The sequence below is a fragment of the Carassius gibelio genome, chromosome B17 (assembly GCF_023724105.1).
Source record: "Carassius gibelio isolate Cgi1373 ecotype wild population from Czech Republic chromosome B17, carGib1.2-hapl.c, whole genome shotgun sequence".
Taxonomy (NCBI): Eukaryota; Metazoa; Chordata; class Actinopteri; order Cypriniformes; family Cyprinidae; genus Carassius; species Carassius gibelio.
Window position 1 is genome coordinate 14,814,643 of NC_068412.1, and position 19,884 is coordinate 14,834,526.

General features: G+C 36.1%; 1 long non-coding RNA gene across 2 annotated transcripts; it reads left to right on the plus strand.

Moving 5' to 3' along the window:
- The first annotated feature begins 4,569 nt into the window (after window positions 1-4,569).
- Window positions 4,570-9,432, plus strand: LOC127975927 (uncharacterized). Of its 2 annotated transcripts, none has more exons than XR_008157658.1 (5): window positions 4,570-5,020; window positions 6,195-6,276; window positions 6,951-7,088; window positions 7,990-8,117; window positions 8,947-9,432. It is a non-coding gene; the product is annotated as an uncharacterized LOC127975927 (long non-coding RNA). The 2 variants fall into 2 exon arrangements; XR_008157659.1 differs by having other exon boundaries at window positions 6,987-7,088.
- Window positions 9,433-19,884: the final 10,452 nt, after the last annotated feature.

Sequence of the window (19,884 nt, forward strand, 5' to 3'; positions counted from 1 at the left end):
GTTGCTTGACTTAGTGAGAGAAGAGGGGGAAAAAAAGAGTCCGCACAAGATTCTTCCCAGCAATGTGCACCCTGGGCCTATAGCAATCTATGTGAAAGCCTTTAGAGGTTCATCTTCAGCTGCCCCATCGCCATCACTTAAGAACTATCTGGAGAGGGCACCATGCCACACAACAACACGAGGGGACGAGGAGAGAATAGAAGAAGAGCAAGAGAGAACTGAAAGGGAGTAAGGGGCAATGGGGAAACTGAACTTATGTACACTTTGTTTTAGGCCAAGAGAGATGACAGAAGCGCTCCGGCGCATTTCCCATCAGAAAGAAAATGTCATCACTTTACTGAATGATCACAGGTGGGGAGAGAGCGAGAAGGAAAGGGCCACGAGGAGAATATATATTTGAGCTGTCACCTACACCGTGGCAAAATCCACCTCCAGTTCACTGCCATCAGAAAGCAGCGATTAAATTACTCACACCGCTCCACCTTTACCGGGCCGATCGAGGAGGCCTGTAATATCTGGAGAGAGAGAGCTATCCCTTAGCATTCCCATTCATCTCAATGGCATTCGCTCGGTTGTCTGCCCGAAAGCATGCAATTTAAAATCTGCCATCTTTGTTTAACGGTGCTCAGGATGTTTTGACTAATAAACTGAGCAGTAAATATGGCAAATGATGTCATGACAGTTGTGATTGGCCGTCCCAAACCCTTTACTAGCAACTATCCTGAGCTGTGAAGTCATGCTTTTATAAAGAATCTGGGGCTTCAAAATGAACTGGGAACTGGTAAAACTTCTACTAGAATATATTATGATATAAAATGTATGTGTATATAATGTAAATATATAATGTATATAATTCATTATATAATTTAATTAAATAATTGCTGTTTACAAATAATATACTGAAATACATATCTTTAAATAAATACATAAAAAAAATATTATTTATGTACAATACTGTTTGAAAGTTTAGGGTTAAGATTTTTTTTTTAAAAATTGCTTTTATTCAGCAACCATGCATTAAAAATTTATAAAAGGGGTTGTAAATGCATTTGTAATGTTAAAAAAGTAACAAATTAGTATCAAAGAAATGTGTTTTTGTTAGTTTTTTTGTTTGTTTAGACAGCTCAGCTGTTTTCTACATTGATAATAATAAATATTTGAATACTTAGTTGATTAATTAGGTTCATTAATTGTTAAATTAATTAGAATGACATATAGCTTAGCCATCACAGGAATAACTTACAATTTAGAATATATTAAAATAGAAAACATTTATTTAAAATTGTAATATTTCAAAATATTACTGGTTTTACTGTATTTTTAGTAAATGAATGCAGCCTTTGTTCTTTCAAAATCATTTAAGATCATTTCAATCGCTATATTTTATTTATTTATTTTAATATATCTCATCAGAATACTTTTGAATGGTTTTCAGTGGAGAAAGATGGGTTTTTTGTCATGGTGTAGTAAAAGTATCTTCCAGCAGGGGTTGATGGGGGCCGAGCTAACCACCAAAACCTTGACCCCTTGGATCCACAACATCCCCCCACCTCTCTCTCTCTCTCTCTCTCTCTCTCTCTCTCTCTCTCTCTCTCTCTCTCTCTCGTCTTCAGCAGTGTAGCAGCCCACCTCAACAGCCTTCATTCAATTATGCTCGTTTCAGGCACTGAAGAAGGAAAAAAAAATACAAGCCCTTTCTTTTTATTCTCCTGCTACCTCTGTATTAATGGCAGTGGAGAGCTTGTGATCTCTGTAAGCCATTTACTAAAAAGATGTATATGACCCAATTTGTCTCATCACCGATTTTCATAACTTCATTATGTGTCTGCTCTATCCTGACGGCAGCGCCTCAGAGGGAAACTCACCTTATTTATTGTCTTCATCCGCCGAGAGGGGGAAATGGTTATTGCTTTATTTCCATTGGATATTTCAATTTGAATAGGACGAGAAGCTGCAATGATGATAGAGGGAGAATGAGAGCAAGAGAGAGAGAGAGAGAGAGGTTGGGGAGGAGGGAGAAAGGCAGCATTGTAATTTGACATTACAGATGATATCTCTCTCCTTTTTTCTCTCAGGGTCTAATTGTGGATACAGTGCCTTTGAAAGGTATTGCCTTGTTAGCAGAATCGTAATAGGAGAGGGTGAAGGATCATATGTGTTCAATACTCTTTTGTTGTGTGGCGATTTGCCTGTGAGAAAGGTTGCGAGGCCCTGGACTGCAGGATATACACAAATAGAATATCAGCAGAAACGCTGCGTGAAATATACAGCACCTTGTATAAATGTGAATAATGCTCTCAGGAAGACGTTAACTTCTCACTACCTTTACAGAAGAAGAGTTTATTTTAAAACCAAAATTAACCAAACTTCTTTGTGTTGGCGTAGTAACTGAATGGCAAAGACATTTTAGATTCATAGCTATATATATATATATATATAGAACAGGAATAATTATATATTTTATATAGTGCATGTATACAATATAAAATAAATAATGCACAATAATGTGTCAACAAAAAATTAAAAAAAATTTTTTTGATTATTATTATTCAGAATTTAAAGAAATACACATACACCATGTGATGATGTGTATTTTTTGTATTATAGTTTGCTCAAAAATAATGTTTTGCTTTATCATGTATTATAATTGCTTAAAATGCCATGTTTTTAATACTATATCCAACTGCTTATCAATTATGCAATGAAATGTCTTAATGGCCGTTGTCGTTTGCCATTTAAAATGCAGTTGAATTTATGCCTAAACTAAATGAATCACAATAATGAATACGGTCACCTGCAGGTGTGTTTGCTCCATGTGGACCAGGAGGCCCTTGTGAGCTTTGTACTAAATTAAGGAAACAAAGAGGGTTGGAGTATCATCAGGTCAAACTCATTGCACTTAGACGCTTGATGATTCCTCTCATCACACAGGAGGTTTCTGTCCTATTTCCCTCTTAAAACAACAAAGATGATTTAAACCCATGTCTCAGTCTTGACACCATTACCTTCAACAGGGACATTGTCTCCTCTAGACACTCACCTCTTAGTTTGAGGATTCAGACAGAAGTGCCACTCAATTCTGACAGAGATATACGGGTCATTTTACAAAATGGGTGCTATTTGTGTTCCTCATATATGTGCGACAAAAAAATTGTCATAACAATAAACACTTTTACTGTGTTAATATAGGCATTTTACTCAAAACACCAATGCAAATCAAGGAACGTGTTTTGCCCTTGTTGTTTTTCTTTTTGTTGGATCTGTCCTTGTCTTGTGTTTCTAATTTCTATTTATATATGAATTAATGTGAAATGCATAGAAATAAAATGCTAGTATATTGTCTTTATTTTTTATGTTTGTTTAGATTCTAGTTGGCAATGTGTCATATAAAAGTTTAAAGCTGACAATAGGTTGTTGCCGTCCTACTAACCTTTCCATATTTTTCTATTTTAAATTAATATAAAGTAAAAAAAAAAAAACTAGAAAAAAATAATAATAATAAGATGTAATCATCTTTGTCTAGAAGTGAACTCTTCAAAATGAATTAAATTATTAATTGTCTCTTTTTTTAACCACTGTTTTGTTAAGAGTGTCATAAAATGTCAACAATGTCATCTTGATTTCATGAAGTAAACCACTAATTGAAAAGATGTTTTTAGAAATATCTATAGTTACTAGTAATGTCAAGGGCTAGTAATGTCAAATAAATGTATACGTGTCCGCCCTGTCACCTAAAAGAAGAATATTTACAAAATTGTACTTTAATAATCTCCAAATCAGAAAATGCATCTGAAACAGCAAAATACACACAAGGATGAAGAACTCTTTCTCTTTAAGTTTCAGTTTCTTTTCTCCTCTCAGTCGTCCTGTGTGATTCTTTCAGATAGATCCCTCAGTAGATAGCATTGTCCTCTTTTCTAAATTTAGCCATTAGAAAGTCAAGCTAGAAAGTGAAACGCTCACCCACCAGGCTTTCCTATTTCTGTCCGCACATCCTCGGACAGAGTTATCATGATCAGGCTTATTAGACTCTGTCCAGGTTCTGGGTGGTCCACTGGTTTACCTGCCACTGCTGTTGCTGCTGGGCCTACATGCAGCTCTCATAGGGGAAGTACAAGGGGTCATGTGACAGGATATCAGACTCAGTGTTTTGTCTCTGGTGTTCTTCAGGTGGGCTGCTCCAGTGGAGGTGAACGAACTGCTGGAGTTCTACACGCTGCACCAGTCTGCCTTAGGAGAAGAGCCGGCCGTCATCTATAACAGCTCTGAACTTTTTGAGGATTATACACTCAAAAAAATGCTGGGTTGTTTCTGTAAACAAATTGTTGGGTTGATTGTGCTGGGTCAAAAAGTTGGGTTGTTTGGGGTACTGTAAACACATTATTGGGTTGCTCATGCTGGGTAAAATGATTTGTAACGGGGTCATTCACAAATAAACAGTTGGTTGGGTTATTTTGACCCAGCAACTGGTTTATTACTTTTTCATTCTTTGCGGAACTTTCTGGATTCTTCACTTCTGACAGGAGGAGGCACGCACTCGGAGCGGGCAGTGTTTTATGGTAAGTTAATATGATTGTTTACCTATATTTTTAATAAGTTGTGGTAACAGCAAGCTAATTTCACTGTTCAACATACAGTCTTTGATATGGAAGTGTGAGGGGTAACGTATTTATTCTGTGAAACATTAAATAGACACTGATAGCCGGTTAGATTTTTTTGACAAAATGCAGCATCCTTAAATCCTTAGTTGTAAACCAGCTAGCCTATATATGCAGCCTTTTTGAAATATGCTGTTTAAATTGTAAATTAATCACGTAATTATTATCGTATTCATTGTGGACGTTGCGTATTTAAAAGTGAGGAAAGCCTGTTGTATGAAATCCATAGGCCTACAAGCGCAGTAAGTTAGTCCCTCACAGGGCTCGCACGTAAATCGGCGGGAAACAGCGACATAAGCGAGTGAGTTGTGTGTGGAAAGTCTGCTGTATTTTAGAAATACTCGTCAGAAAAAGCAACTGAGGTAAGTTCCAGCACAGTCTGCGTGTGTCTTCTGTAAAGTCTCTTTCGGACTCTGAACCAGAATCGTTTTTGGCAAAAAACAAAAAAAAGGTTTATATGAATGACGTGCAATCTTTACAAACAGCGTCAGAGGAAAGGAGAAATAAATCGATTTCATGTTAAGCGTTTTCTCGCCCTGAAAACAAATTGCAAGTTGTTAAGATTTTAGGTGCTAAGACTATCATTTAGTAACGTTATTAAGACAGTGGTCATCGGCCGAGTGTGCGCGAAGAATTTCTGAGGCCAAATAATGTTTTTTTACGATATTCATAACAGCGCCATCTTTGCCATCACACGGGAGGCTGTGACGAATAGACATGCATCTCTAAAAGCAAGTTGTACTGCTATTTACTGTTTTCTGCTGAAACACTCAAAAATATCTGTCTGAGAAAATTCAATAAAACTCCCCAGTCCATATGAGCTGTGGAAAAATAGATCTAGGAGTTAACTTATATACAGGTTTTTTTTTTTTTTTTTTTTTTTTTTTTTTTTTTTTTACTGCGGATGCCATTAAAACACGGTGAGTTTATCCTTTACAGCTTTGCTTTTATACTTGTCATGGCACTGCTCTGAATAAAGTATTATAAACTAATAGATGACACCGATTTAAAAACGGATATGACCGTGGGCCGAAATGTCAGAAATGTTTAGAGGGCAACGATGTATTAAAAGCAGACGTCAACGTTTTAAAAACGATCCCCTTTTACACGGATCTGCGAAAATGATTTAAAAGGCTGTATGCATGCCAGGTCAGTAGTTGGCGATGTCACCTAGTCAAGAAACTGCCCATGTGAACACATAATTATCAGATAATTATGCGCTGACAGTTTTTGTTGACATGGAGAGAGACAGTAACGTTACTGAGTAAAGGCATCGTTTTCAAAACTTTGCACTTTGAAATCCGGTTTCAAAAGTTTAAGTTTAAACTCAAAATTCCAGGACCAAAACACACTGTTGTCGTGTAAATGAACAGCCAAAACGCATAAAAAGTTTTCCATTTTCAGTTGAAAACAGTGTCATGCAAGTTACTTAGAGAATTTGAAAGTTAATGTCAAAATAATGAATGGAAACTGCCTAAATTCAGCAGTTAGGCTATGTGAAATTCTAATTTAACTTACTTTCAAATTTCATTTTAGTGACTGCTGCCACTCATGGACACGTTTGTGAGAGGAAAATTGTCTGAATGGCAGCTTGAAAATCTTATAGACACATTTAAAGGTAAGTTGGTTTTTATTGGACAATGTTGAGTCTAGGGCTGCAAAATATATAAAAATTATTGGAGCATTGCAAATGAGCATATCACAATATGCATATTGCAATGGTTTGCAATAACTGCATGATTTAAATACTTTACAGGTAACGTTAGCTTTGTCAGGTTTGCTTTTATGTACTGCAACAGTAAAAAATGGCTGTGCTGCTTTCTCTTCCCAGAAATAATGTGAAACATGTATGTTGGTAATATAATTTTAAGTGTTTAGGCTAATATAATTTAAATCTTACCACATTTAGCTGTAAGTTATTGCATATCATATTTTTCTTCAATATTGTGCAGCCCTAGTTGTTGCAATTTAGAGTAATTTAATAATATATATCCAGCTGGTTGATATCACAAAATAAACCCGTGGAGTGGTCTTGTATCACCCTGAAAATGTTTTGAAATATGTTTTTCAAATCCCATTCAATCAGGGATACAATGATAGTGACTACTTTACTTTACTTTACTTTACTTAAGACATTTTATGTTGGTTTTTCCTTTAATTTCTAACTGATAATCTGTCAAATTAACATCTTTTAGTACTTTGTTCTTTCCTAACAGGTACTTTTTGCAAGCAAATTTTTTTAACCGTATTGTTCTAGTTACATGTGTTTTCTATGTTTTCAAAATGTATCAGATTTACAAGATTTCTGTATCCTGTATCCTAATGCAGCGAGGAAACTGTTTGAAAACTGGACCACGATAAGTGAAAGAATTCTTCCATATGCCCAGCGAGAGGGTAAACTGCCCTCAGTACTGGGTGACATGACACCAGGTAAGCTATTTCTTATAATGTTATAATTTTGTCATAATTTTGTTTTTGTTCACCTACCTAAAGCATTTCAGCCTTCCATGAAGTAGCTCTAAAAACAATGTCTTTTTTTTATTCACCATGTAGTCTTCAATAGGATCCTTGCTGTTACGTCTCCTCTACTTCTCTGTCTACCACCACTGTTGCAGTTTCAAACTTATATCATTCATAGCCTATATTTAGCACAAAAATTCTAAATAGTCCCCATAAATTTAGAAACTTGATGTGGGTATTCTTAGTCAGTCAGTCATTTTACAATGATAAAATTAAATTAAAAAAGCTTAAATATCGCTTGCTTGTTTCGAATTCTTTTTAAAAGCAAGCTTTCCAATGAACACCATATATAAGACTTTTTTATATATAAAAGGCTATCGAATCAACACTCTTGGTTATAGGGCTGTAAAATCTATTAATTGCATCTAACATAAAAGTCTGTGTTAAAATAATATATGTGTGTGTATGTTATATTTAGCACCCATAATATACACAAACATATATTATGTTACACATACATTCCTTGGACCACTTTTGATAGATACTGACCACTGCTGACCAGGAACACCCCTCAAGTGCTGGAGTTTTGGAGATGCTCTGACCCATTCGTTCTAGCCATCACGATTTGGCCCTTGTCAAACTCGCTCAAATCCTTACACTTACCCATTTTTCCTCTTTCCAACACATCAACTTTGAGGACAGAATGTTCACTTGCTGCCTAATATATCCCACCCACTAACAGGTTCTGTGATGAAGAGATAATCAGTGTTAAGAAAAGTCAGAAATGCTACTTTAGAAATATGAATTGTTATATACAGCATACTATATAAATATTAATGCAACTTTTATGTATTTTGGTCAAATTGTTTAGCTGCTAAAGAGGAGACAGCTTTGAAGGTCCTGCCAACTCTGCTTCCCCCATCCATCTAAAGGAGAGGAGGAAAGGTCTTCAGACCCACCACAGAGGAGGCCCAGAAGTCATTTATTGACATGCAACCTGTAAGTTTTGCTTTAGTGTTTCTACTTCAATAAGGGTGGACGTTTGCACTGTTTGATATCCTTGATAACTATGAAAGTAATTCAGGGTTACAATATTGATAGTTTACAATATTTATAATTTTGAAAGCTGCAGTCCATAACCTTTTTTTTTGTGTGTGTTCAAAATTTACAAATAGTATATAATGAGTGAGTACATCATGAATCCATTTTCCAAATCGTGTTTTTGTCTTATCCTGAATCACTAACGGTACACCTATGTAATAAGTCTTTATATTCAGACTATTTTAGACTGGCGGAGGAGCACAGTACCTGTGTGACTCATCATAGACATAAAAAGAGTAACTCCGGTTCTTCCGCAAAACACATGCAGTTCTGTTTATTAACCGCTAGAGCACCAAAAGTTATGGACTGCAGCTTTACCCAACAAAAGTTAAGGAAAGCTGCAATTCGTAACTTTTTTTGGATACAAATTTTTACAAAAATCTGTTATTGAGCAAGTACATGAAAGATCAGTGTCTTTTCCCAGTGTCCCAGTCACCTTAAAGGATTAGTTCTCCCCAAAATGAAAATGTCCTAATAATTTACTCACCCCAATGCCATTCAAGATATCCATGTCTTTCTTTCCTCAGTGCGAGAGAAATTATGTTTTTTGAAGAAAACATTTCTGGATTTTTCTTCTAACAATGGACTTGTTAGAAGAATATGTAAATACACATTTTGTCATATTTGGGAATGTTTGCAATACATTTTTTTTATATTTCCACCAAAAAAGCTTGACTAGCATGTCAGTTATATTGCAGCACTCTAAGTTATTGTGTGTAATCAACAGGTTGGGACCAACATGGTTGAATATTTAAACCATGAGATGACCGGAGCATTGCTGCACATTCTGTGCCTCAGTGATGAGACAAGGGGGACATCACAGACCTTTGCCATTATTCCAGGCCACGCCATTGAAACTGAGTCTTTGTTGGAGGTGGTTGATCTTTGCTTTAAAGCTTTTTTTGTTTTTGATGTTCAGTACACCAAGCAGTGTCTCCCCACCTGGGAGTTTCTCCAGCATGCTGTATATCAAATTGAAGGAAAAGAGTCGTCCTCTGTAAAGTTTTTGAGGACAGCAGTGGTTTCAGGCCCACATGATATGTAGATGATTTTAAAATGTATTTTGTTGCTGTTCTTAAATCAACACATCTTAATAAATTAAATTGTAATCGTATGAGAGTTCAAATTAGTTGTTTAATGACTTTTAATGCCTGAATATTTGGACAGATTTACATTTGTTATAAAGTCTGTGGGGAAGGGTGAATGTCAGAGGGTGTGTGGGTGGGGGTTGGGATGGGGGGGGGGGGTAAAGAATGTATTCAATATTGTATACAAACAAAGTATTAAAGAAATGTATTGCTTTTAAAGAAATAATATGTTTTAAATTAAATGAGATTGAAATCACATATACATGGCCTCTCTGGTTTATTGTATTACAGAGACAATAATTATTTTACATTAGTAAAATAAAATATATTTGTAACTAATGTATAAAGGCAGTGAGACAGGAAATAATCTATTTATTATTAAATAATAACTATTTATTTGACTAAACTATTTGTTTGACTTAACCCAGCAAGAGGGTTAATTTTACCCACTGGTTGGGTCAAATGAATGACCCAGTAATATGGGTTAAACGGTAAAACCCAGCACTTGGGTCAAACCAACCCAGCGTGTGTTCTGTCCAATAGTGACCCAGCAGCGTGGTTAAGGTTGGGTTATTTTTTAACCCAGCAGTTTTTAGAGTGTACAGTGCGGAACCTCGTCCCTGGATCAACCTACCTGTTTCAGATAGCAGTGCGTTCCTGCTCACTCTTTTACCACAAATTCATCTAAAGGAGAGAAGAAGAATATCATGTCATTGTGGCTTTCAGTTAATTTTGTCCTTTAGTAAATTTATTAGAATGAGGCTTTAAACCAGTGTTTGTCATTTCAGCACACAAACTTTAAACTTCCATTACTAACTGATTCAGACCTTTAAAGAAAATGTATTATTATTTTATTAAAGTTATTATTTGTTTTGAAAACTCATATTATTTAAATTTTATATAAATATAATTTTTAAAATCATATAAAAATATTTTGAAAAAGTGATTAATGTACTATTTATATGCCACAGAAAATAATAATCATTAAATTATTACAGAATACCACCAGTTTTTTATTATTATATTATTTTTATTATTATATAGGGGAAAAGGTAGGATAAATCATGCACACGATTTACTATTTCGTTCCCTCGATTTATAAATTGTCCATACAATTTACTAATTCATTCCATCGATTTAAATTGAGAAAACGAATTTGTAAAATTTTGAGAACAATTTAGCTAATTGAGGGAATGAAATAGTAAATATGAAGTATTCATTTTTCCTTGCATGACGTGTGGGGCTCCGTAGTTTTTTATTTTGTTTTAATTATTATTTTTATACTCTACCTCAATGTGGTTCTGCTAAATTTTTCAGTTTGTCTGTTTAATTAATAAATTATCTAAAATTATTTCACAGTATATAAGTCATTTTGAAGTAGGCTACCTTTTTCATATTTCCTGTGCTTTAAAAAAAAGAAAGAAAGAAAGAAAAGAAAAGAAAATGCTGGGTATTTATTCAAAAAAGTATTAATATATTAAATATTAAATATAAATATTAAAATAAAGAATATTAAAATACATTTTGCTTGTTTATTTATGTAGCATTTAGTATTAATTCATAGTTAGCAAGACTACACTGGATCCGCTGAATTCTTTTCACATTTTTTAGGGCTGATTTTAAGGGAATATCTCAGAATTCACCTTTATAAATGTGCTAAATGGAGCTGAGATTACTACAGTCTTCTAATTCATCATCTGATTAACCAAATTAAAAAAAAAAAACTACACTTGCAAGGAATAGAGAAATATTCAGAGCTCTTTTCTTTTGAAATCATTTTAAAGCTTCTGTTTTATGTTTGACTGATGATGCCACTTAAAGTTTGCATCCTCAGTGACCCCAGCGTCACCCACACTGAGGAGAGTTCACTGGAGGAAGTGCCTTCCCCCAACATCCTGTCACTCTCCCCACATTCCCTCAATGTGTCCTGGACCCCCCCTCGCAAGCCCAACGGTGAGTGGGGTTAAAACTAGTGCCCGGCAAAGGTGAATTCATATTCCAAATGGCCGTTTAGTTAAGGGTGCTTCATGTTTAATGATGGGTTAGCACATAGAGAAGGGGACAGGAAAAGAAGAGCACTTTGTGTGCCGGTGTGACTAGGAGCGTGTGAGAGAGCGAGAGAGAGTGAAACAGAGGAAAGGAGGGTGCTGTGTTTTAAGTGGATGAAAAGTGCTCCCTTTTGACTGATGCTGTGAACTGCAGCTTTAGCAGGGGATGGCAGGGGCGCAGCAGCAGGTTCATTCACTCAGTCTGAGCACCGGATGGCCCCTGCGTTTAAGAGCAGATGCAGATTAGGAGAAGTGCTTCTGTATTTCAGTCCTTCACTTTTTGCATTTTGGTGAACATGAATAGCCATGCAGTTAACACCTACTCTATTTAGAAGTATTAAATAAGTGTGTATTTATAATAATTTATATAAATTAGGTTGTTTTGTGTAAAGAAAAACAGTTTTAAATAAATTATTTACTATTTTTGTTTATTAATCCAAAATATTGATTATTTAATTATAAAAAAATATTGCCGATTATTATTAAATTGCTATACATAATTAATAAATAGTACAATAAATGATAAATGTTATAATAAATATTCCTGTAATAATTATATTATATTATAATTTAAAAATATATTTTTTTTAAGCAAAAACTTTTATCTTTTCTGAATGTTAAATGCTAAATGTTAAAATATATATTTTAATGGCATGCTGTTTAAAAATATCTATATTTTTATCCTTTTATCAATGATTATAGAAAACACACAGCTTTTATTATTTAATGTTTTTTCCATCTTAAGGCCTACTCAGTGTATTATTATAAAATGGTTACAAATTAAAATGTTAATAAATGCACAAATATTAAGTTTTTTTTTTTTTTCAGATAATACATTAAATAAATATATTTGTGCATTTTTAGGCTTATTTAAAGCTCAGTGTAATTGTTCATATTATTTCACTGTGCACTGGGCCAGACTGAGTTGTCCTTCTTGAACCTTTTAACGGACTGGTCCATCTTGAGGGGTGTGTCCCGTGAACAGCTATAAAGAGAGCAGAAGCAGTATACGGCTGTGTTTACATGTTTTACAGCACTCTTTCCCTAATGGTCGGCTTTAACAGAGGGCTTTAAACAAAATGGCCAGTTTACATCAGGGCATGTGAGGAAATCAGTGGAGCAAACAGTATTTGGGTATAAAAACGTGTCTTGAAATAAGGGTTCGTGATGGAGGGTGAATTTTAGCCTTCAAAACAGAAGAACAGTGAATGCTGCGTGTTCTTTTTTGATTCTTAGCTATTAATGACTTTCTTTTTATTTTATTTTGGTTGATGTTTAGGTTATGTCCTTAAAGGTTATGTATGTTTTACTATAGTCAAATAATACCATAATAAAATATTTTGGTACTTTAGGGACATCTGTTGCATTCTCGATTATACGCGAGGTTTACATATAGCACAACCTGTATTCCCATGTACGCAATCGCACAGCTAACATCCATATGCCAAAAGTGTATTAATTTCCTCCTCACAGGTGTGATTAGCAGCTTTGGTCTTTGGATGGATGGCATTCTGGTGCAGAATTTGTCCCTTATGGGCTTGGAGGTCGGTGATCTGTCCCCGTGGAGCTTCCACAGCTTCCGTGTGCAGGCCTGCGCGGCTCCTGGTGAGAGTCCACCACATTTACATTATGTTAATGCCTCCTCTGCATGTCAGATGGCAGCTCAACATCATAAAGGTGATCGATTCACTCTGTTCAATAAAGCACCTTCTGCTCACGCTTGACATTTGGTATAAATGCCACTCTGGGCTGGTTACTGCTTTGATGGGCCATATTTGGGCATTTTTCCAATATGTGTGCAATATTTAGTCAAATGGCCAGTTCTGCAGACACAGCAAAAGTTGGAGCAAGCAGCGAGAGGTTGATAGCTGTGGTGTCAGGGTAAGAAGTACACGATCATTTAGTGGACAGATGGTGGAGAAAAAAAAAGAGTCGGCTGTGAATTTTTTTATTTGTTCAGTTTTTTTTTTTAGTTTTTTTTTTAAATAATATCTCGTAATGCTGCCTCAAAGTATGGGTTTTAAGTGAGTTTGATATAAAATCTCAGTTAAGACGGTGTGAATTGTGGCTTCAACCTGCACTACTATTTAAGTTATGGGTCAAGACTTTTTAAAATGATTTTTAAATGCGTCTTTTGCTTATTAAGGCTGCACTTGATCAGATGTACAGTTATTTATATATATATTATTTTATGATCACAAAAGTAAAATATTATTAACATTTAAAATAAACTTTTTCAATTTTTTTGGGATTATGTTGGGAAATATAAAGTAAATTTAAAATGTACAATGTAAAGGTCTCTGTTGTTATTTTTGATTAATTTAATGTGTCTTTGCTGAATACTTTTTTTAAAATTAATAAACAACTAAAAATGTTTCTGTTTCTGATCCCAAACCTTTGAACAATTTATTTTACTAAAGTATTGTGAATTTTTTTGTTTGTTTGTTTTTTACAATTACAATATTTTAAAAACCCATTTTGTTTTGTTTTTTGTTTCACATATACTATTGTAATGTCAGTAGAAAAACAAAATTATTTCATACAGAGATCTAATTACAACAAATACAAACTATTTTTGACTAAAATCCAATGGTGAACAGAAAGTAATTGGGTCACTTCATAATAATGCATTTCATAGATATAATATTTTTACTAAATTGACTTAAATGTTCTTAAGCTATGTTGCTTTATATTGCTATGCTGCTAATCTTCAAGTTCTAGTGTTTTATATATATATGTGTGTGTGTGTGTGTGTGTGTGTCTGTGTGTCTGTGTGTCTGTGTGTGTGTTTGTGTGTCTGTGTGTGTGTGTGTCTGTGTGTGAATATATGACTGGGTATCGCAAGTGTATTCGTGTGTGAGTGGTTTTAACTGGATATCAGTGCTTAATTTCTCATGTGTCAAAAAAGCTTGTGTGTCATGTTTTGTGATGACAATAAAAATCCTTGAAATACTTAAAACATCCTTGGATCGTTTAGATTTAATGCTGACTTTGATTAAACCTAAATGCTTAATTCTACTTTTAAGCAGACATGACCTTTCTTTTCTGTTCTCAGGTTGAAGGCAGGACTTCAGAGATGCTCCCCAATGGTCACGTGACCCTGTATGTCCTCAGCGAGACTCCACATTCAGTGCGAGCCAAGTGGGAGGCCCCAGCTAAACCCAGCGGCAACCTGACCTACACAGTCCTCTTCACCGGGCCAGGTAAATCAAACTTAACTGCTCCCTTCACCCCTCCACACCCCCACCTCAGTTCCTTCGAGTAAACGCAACACTGCCTCCCTGCATGCTCCCTGTATGCTGCCTCTGCTGTGTGTATTGACTTCTACTGTTTTCCCTTTGTTTGTTTACAAACAAAAACGCTGAAAGGTCAGCGAACCTTAGCACACCCTGCTTGCGCGGTAATAGGCTTAAATGAATTGTTGTCGGCCTCCATTTTGCTCAGGCTGGCTGCTGGGTGCTATCACGGGCCAGAAGGGCTGTGGGAGGACACCCGCGATCTTCTCCTCTCGTTCTTCACGGGATGAGAGCGGACAGGTTTGTTAAAAAGCGTAATGGCACACTCAAAAGGAATCTCCTACTGCTTGCCGCCCTGATCTCTGCTGGAGCTTCCCTTATGCTGGTTAAACATTGGCCGTAATGAGAGGGTGAGGGTGCAAACACACTCTTTGTGAATCTGTCAAGCTCATGAATCACTTAGGTTCTATGGAGGTACGGAAATGCAGATACGATGCTTATCAAACACATTACAAGTGTGCAGTAACATTGTACAGTACAACTGAACATGAATCCTTAATGTCTGTGTTATTGGATATATAGTTTAATGGGACCATTATCTAATGGTTAGTATTATTGTGCCCTGGTGCTCATGCAAGTAATGCATTTTATTTAAATCATACTAACCACATACTTTTGAATGGCAGTATATATATATATAAATAAGAGCACAAGACTAAACCTTTTTCCTTTATTGCTCCATAGGGCTGATTTTACCTATTTTTAAGATTCAATTTGCATTCACATACTCTCAGAATGTGAATGAATTGAGTGTAATGCTGAACCCTGCGTCCCCTGTTCTTTCTTTCACATATCCTGCTGGTAGGCATCCAAATCTCTGTGTATTCATGGTCAAAGTCCAGCCAGTCTCAGATGAAAAGACTGACCTGCACCTCTATGTGTCAGCACTTCTTTTTGTCTGCCAGGCCAATAGAATAGATTGTCTCTCTCCATTAATCAAGAGTTCATCTGTACAGCTTACAGATTCTACACATTTAATCCTGCCAACAGACCTGTGTGTGCATGTTACAGTATGTGTGTTTCACTATCGCCTACCTAAATTAATACATTGACATTTTTATACCGCATAATCATCCACCATCAGCAGATTATATGCCATAATGTGCTTGTTTGTGAAAAAACTAAACAAAACAGGGGTTGATTCTCAGCCCGCCACATTACTCTGTCAGCGTCTAATTAAGCTGAGCTCACCTGATCGTTAATATTTGCGAGAGATCACTTACAAAGCAATCAGCCGGCCACTTTGATGGACGCAGGCCTTACTGTGTATACACTTCTGCTGTTAGTATGGATAAATAAGAATCAAATTTGTCAGCTGTTGTTTTTTTTTTCTTTGTGTCATTGACTTATATATTGCTGAAAAAGTAACTTTATATACCAGACGTTTGCTACTCTCAGGTTGAAGGTAAATGTATTATTATTATGAATATTTCGGTTGCACTTTATTTTACAGTACATGTACTAACATGTACTTATAGTGTACTTACAGTGTATTAATCTAAGAAAGTTCTGGTAACACAAGGTAACTACATGGGGTAGGGTTAGGTTTAGGGGTAGGTTCAGGGTTAGTACCTAGTTATTACATAGTTATTGTAATTACTATAATAACTACATAGTCTGTACATGAGGAACAATACTGTAAAATAAAGTGCTACCAATATTTCTATTGAATTACATAGATTTTTTATTTAAACTCATTTTGAGGTCACAGTGGTTTAGAACTGACCAAGACAATGTGTTTGCCGATATGATTGTTTTTTCTTTTTTTCTTTTTTTGTATTATAATTACTATTTTTTTATTATTGATGATGATGATGATGATGAAAATGAAAATTCATGTCATTTCAATCCTTTATGCATTTCTTTCTTAGGTTGAACAGAAAAGAAGATATTTTGAAGAATGCTGGTAAACAAACAGCTGATGGTCCCCATTGACTTCCACAGTATTTCTTTCCCTACAATGGAAGTCACTGGGGACCAATAACTGTTTGGTTCTTCAAAATTCTTCAAAATGTCTTCTTTTGTGTTCAGCATAAGAAAGAAACGTATATAGGTTTGAAACAACATGAGGGTGAGTAAATGATGGCAGCATTTTCATTTTGGTTTAAACTATTACTTTAATGCAGAGTTTTATGATCGGGCACAATTAATTAAACTCTGAGAACAAAATATTGTAAAGAAATTATTGGTCAATGACACATAAAGTATGAAGACATTTTCAAACAAGCTACTTTTAAATTGTATATTATACTTAAATAGATGCTAACTTTGATGGCCTTACTTTGTCAACTTCTGCGTCTCATATGAATAATTAACCATTGCCATTCACCCGTAGTTTTCTTTCATTGTATCCTTGAGTTGTATACTGCTGAATCTGTAACTTAATATACCAGCGGTTTGCTGTGGATCCTCTCAGCTTGCAGGCCAATCTGAGGTAGTGTGCAGCCCATCCAGACTTAAAAGTAGCTATCTGACAAGCAGGAAGAGCAGCTTACGGACTCAAGATTGTAATCTCCTAGTACAAGCAGATGGAAGTGACCTCTCACAAAGGCAGCCACGTCTCCCCTCTCATAGAGCAAGAGCTTTGAAGTATTCTTCTGAGCAGAAAGAGCAAGATTATGATGTGCAGGGGGATTGATTTGAGAGAGCAAGATCACTGCCAGTGGACTCTTCCAACCAAACTCCTGTTTTCTCTTTGCCTTGCCACGCGCGCATTTGTTGTTACTATTTTCACAACGCTACCTCTGATGGAGATGATAGCTTACGCTGAGTGTAAAGCAGTATTTTTATGCTTTTTCTTGGCTTCTTTGATTATATCATTGGCTCCAGAGGGTTCAGCACTGTTTATTTTTGTATTATCGTGGAGTGTGTTGTTCGAGAAGGGAGGGTTTGTTCGCGCCAGGCTAGCAGGGTCAGATCCACAGGCGTCTCACTCTCTCGCTCTCTGTCTTTTGTGCCAGGAGAGAAGAAGTTTAAGCGATTTCTCCCAGTGGATTGCTGAAGAATTTATTGGCGGGTGGCTGGCTATCACAGATTAAGGGAAATGTCGATCAGTAATGACCCCTCTACATGTTAGTATTGCAGTAAAGCCAAGCTTTTATGTCAAAAAAAATCAGAGTGGGGGCTATTACACATGACAGGGGTGATCAAGGGACTGTGGACCGAGGCTAGCATTATTAAATATTGACTACTCTTGTGATTTATGTAGAGCTTCAGGGAAAAAGTGACTTTTTAACCGTTATATATGCTTTAGTCTCTAAACCCTTCCATTTATCTCTTTGTGGAAATAAAGAGTTTTGGCTACATATTTCTCACTCCCCGCTGAAAAAGGGGGAAAAAAACTCCTGCTCTTAAAAAATTAGATGGATGCTGTTGCGGCAATTCATTTCAAAATCCGCCGAAAGCAGAATAGGTCAATTGGAAGCAATTATAAGATTTGACAAAAAAAAAAAAAAAGGCTGAGCTAGTTGTAGATGACAGAGAATGATTCTTTTAGTGCTTGGAGCTCAAATAAATTCATTAAGCGTGTTTATTTTTGCTTAAACAGGTCATTTTTACAAGTTCTGAGTGTGTTTTTCTTCCACTTGCACAGTAATGTAAAACGTCAGCTGAAGATTTAAGCAATGGAGGAGAGGTACATTTGTAGGCTTCCAGTCATTGGGGCAATTCATGCCTATTGATTTCTTTATGATGCTGCACTTCAAGCCCTTTAGATTGGGATAGGGTGGAGGTTATGGACACGTCTCCCTTCTTCCTCTTCCTGTGAAGGCAGAAGTCTATCTGGTCCAGAGGAGAGGTGAGAACTTGGGGAATTAATTCCCTTTTAATTTGCAAGCAGGGCCGTATATCCTGCGGTCGATTGCATTACAGTAAGTGGTGGTGGCTGGGGACTTGGAGGCTTGGCTCTTGACCTCTTGGTTAATGTGCACACATGCATGGGTCTGACTGAAAGCATTACAGTCAATGAGTGGGAGTGTTGACAGATGTGTTTGAGTTTCTGTAATGTGCTGTAAGGTTAAAATTATGGTGCCTTATCTTTGCATGTACTGAACTAGAGTCGCGAAGTAATGGAAGAAGTAGCATATCTTTTCTTCTTCATATCCCTGCCACACATCCAAGTGAAATGTTATGCACGAAAGAAACATTCATAAAAATAAAAATGACAGGAAAAAAACTAAAATTATGACTGTTTTAAAACAGTTCTCCCAACCACCCATCTGCCATGGGCCAAACAAGCAGATAGCCCCATTTCCAAGGTCATGCCATTGGTTGAGCCAGCGTTGCTGTTGTCAGGATGACTGAAATGCTTGTTTTGGGGTGAATAAACTAATATTTGACTACCTTATAGTTGCATCTTACCAGATTGACAATATGCTCACTCACTATTTTGTTTATGCCATTATTTATAAAATTGTAAAACATTATTCTATTTTTGCCACTCTTTTTTTTCTGTGGATCCAGCTTCCTGTGTGTTGAATCAGTGTCTGGGCTGGCAGAGCAATCAATCCCCATTTCTGGATTAAGACCCAGACAGCCAAAGCCTAGGCTTCCCTGTGTCAGCAGGGCACTGAGGTTCACACACACACAGAGAGAGAGAGAGAGAGAGAGAGCGAGTAAAACAGGGTGTCCAGCGTCTTCTCAGTCTAAAAAGGGTAATTGTGCTTAAAAAGGATTTTTTTTTGGAAAATATCATTCCTCTAATTCATAGGATAAGTTTGATCTGTGAACCAAATGTCCATGTATCATGCTGACACCTCGCTGTCGATGATCCAAGAAAATTGGATCTGTATTTAGGAGCTTATCGGTAAAGTAATCATCTTTCAAGTTCCTGAAGATATCCGCAGGTTAGCATGGTTCTGATCCTTTGATGGGCCTTTATATGGATGTTAAAATGTGTCTCTGTGTGTTAAGGTCAGAACTTTAGGAGTTTTTAAACACCGGACACAGAGACAAGAGAGCTGCTCAGCACTGGTCAAGAGGGCCAGTGGGTGTCCTTTGGAGGAATGCTGTCATATTCTAATTACACAGTGTTGGTGAAGGCCTGTATCAGTCAGGGCTGTGTGGAGAGCTCTCCCACCAGCATATTTCTCCCATCCGGAGGTCAGTACCAAACAAAGCTTTCTTTAATAGAACACTATTTATATATTTCTTGTATACAGACTAGGTAATCTAACAACATGCCACACGTTGATTATGTTCTTTTTCTATGTGAATTTGATCTTAGCTTACCCGC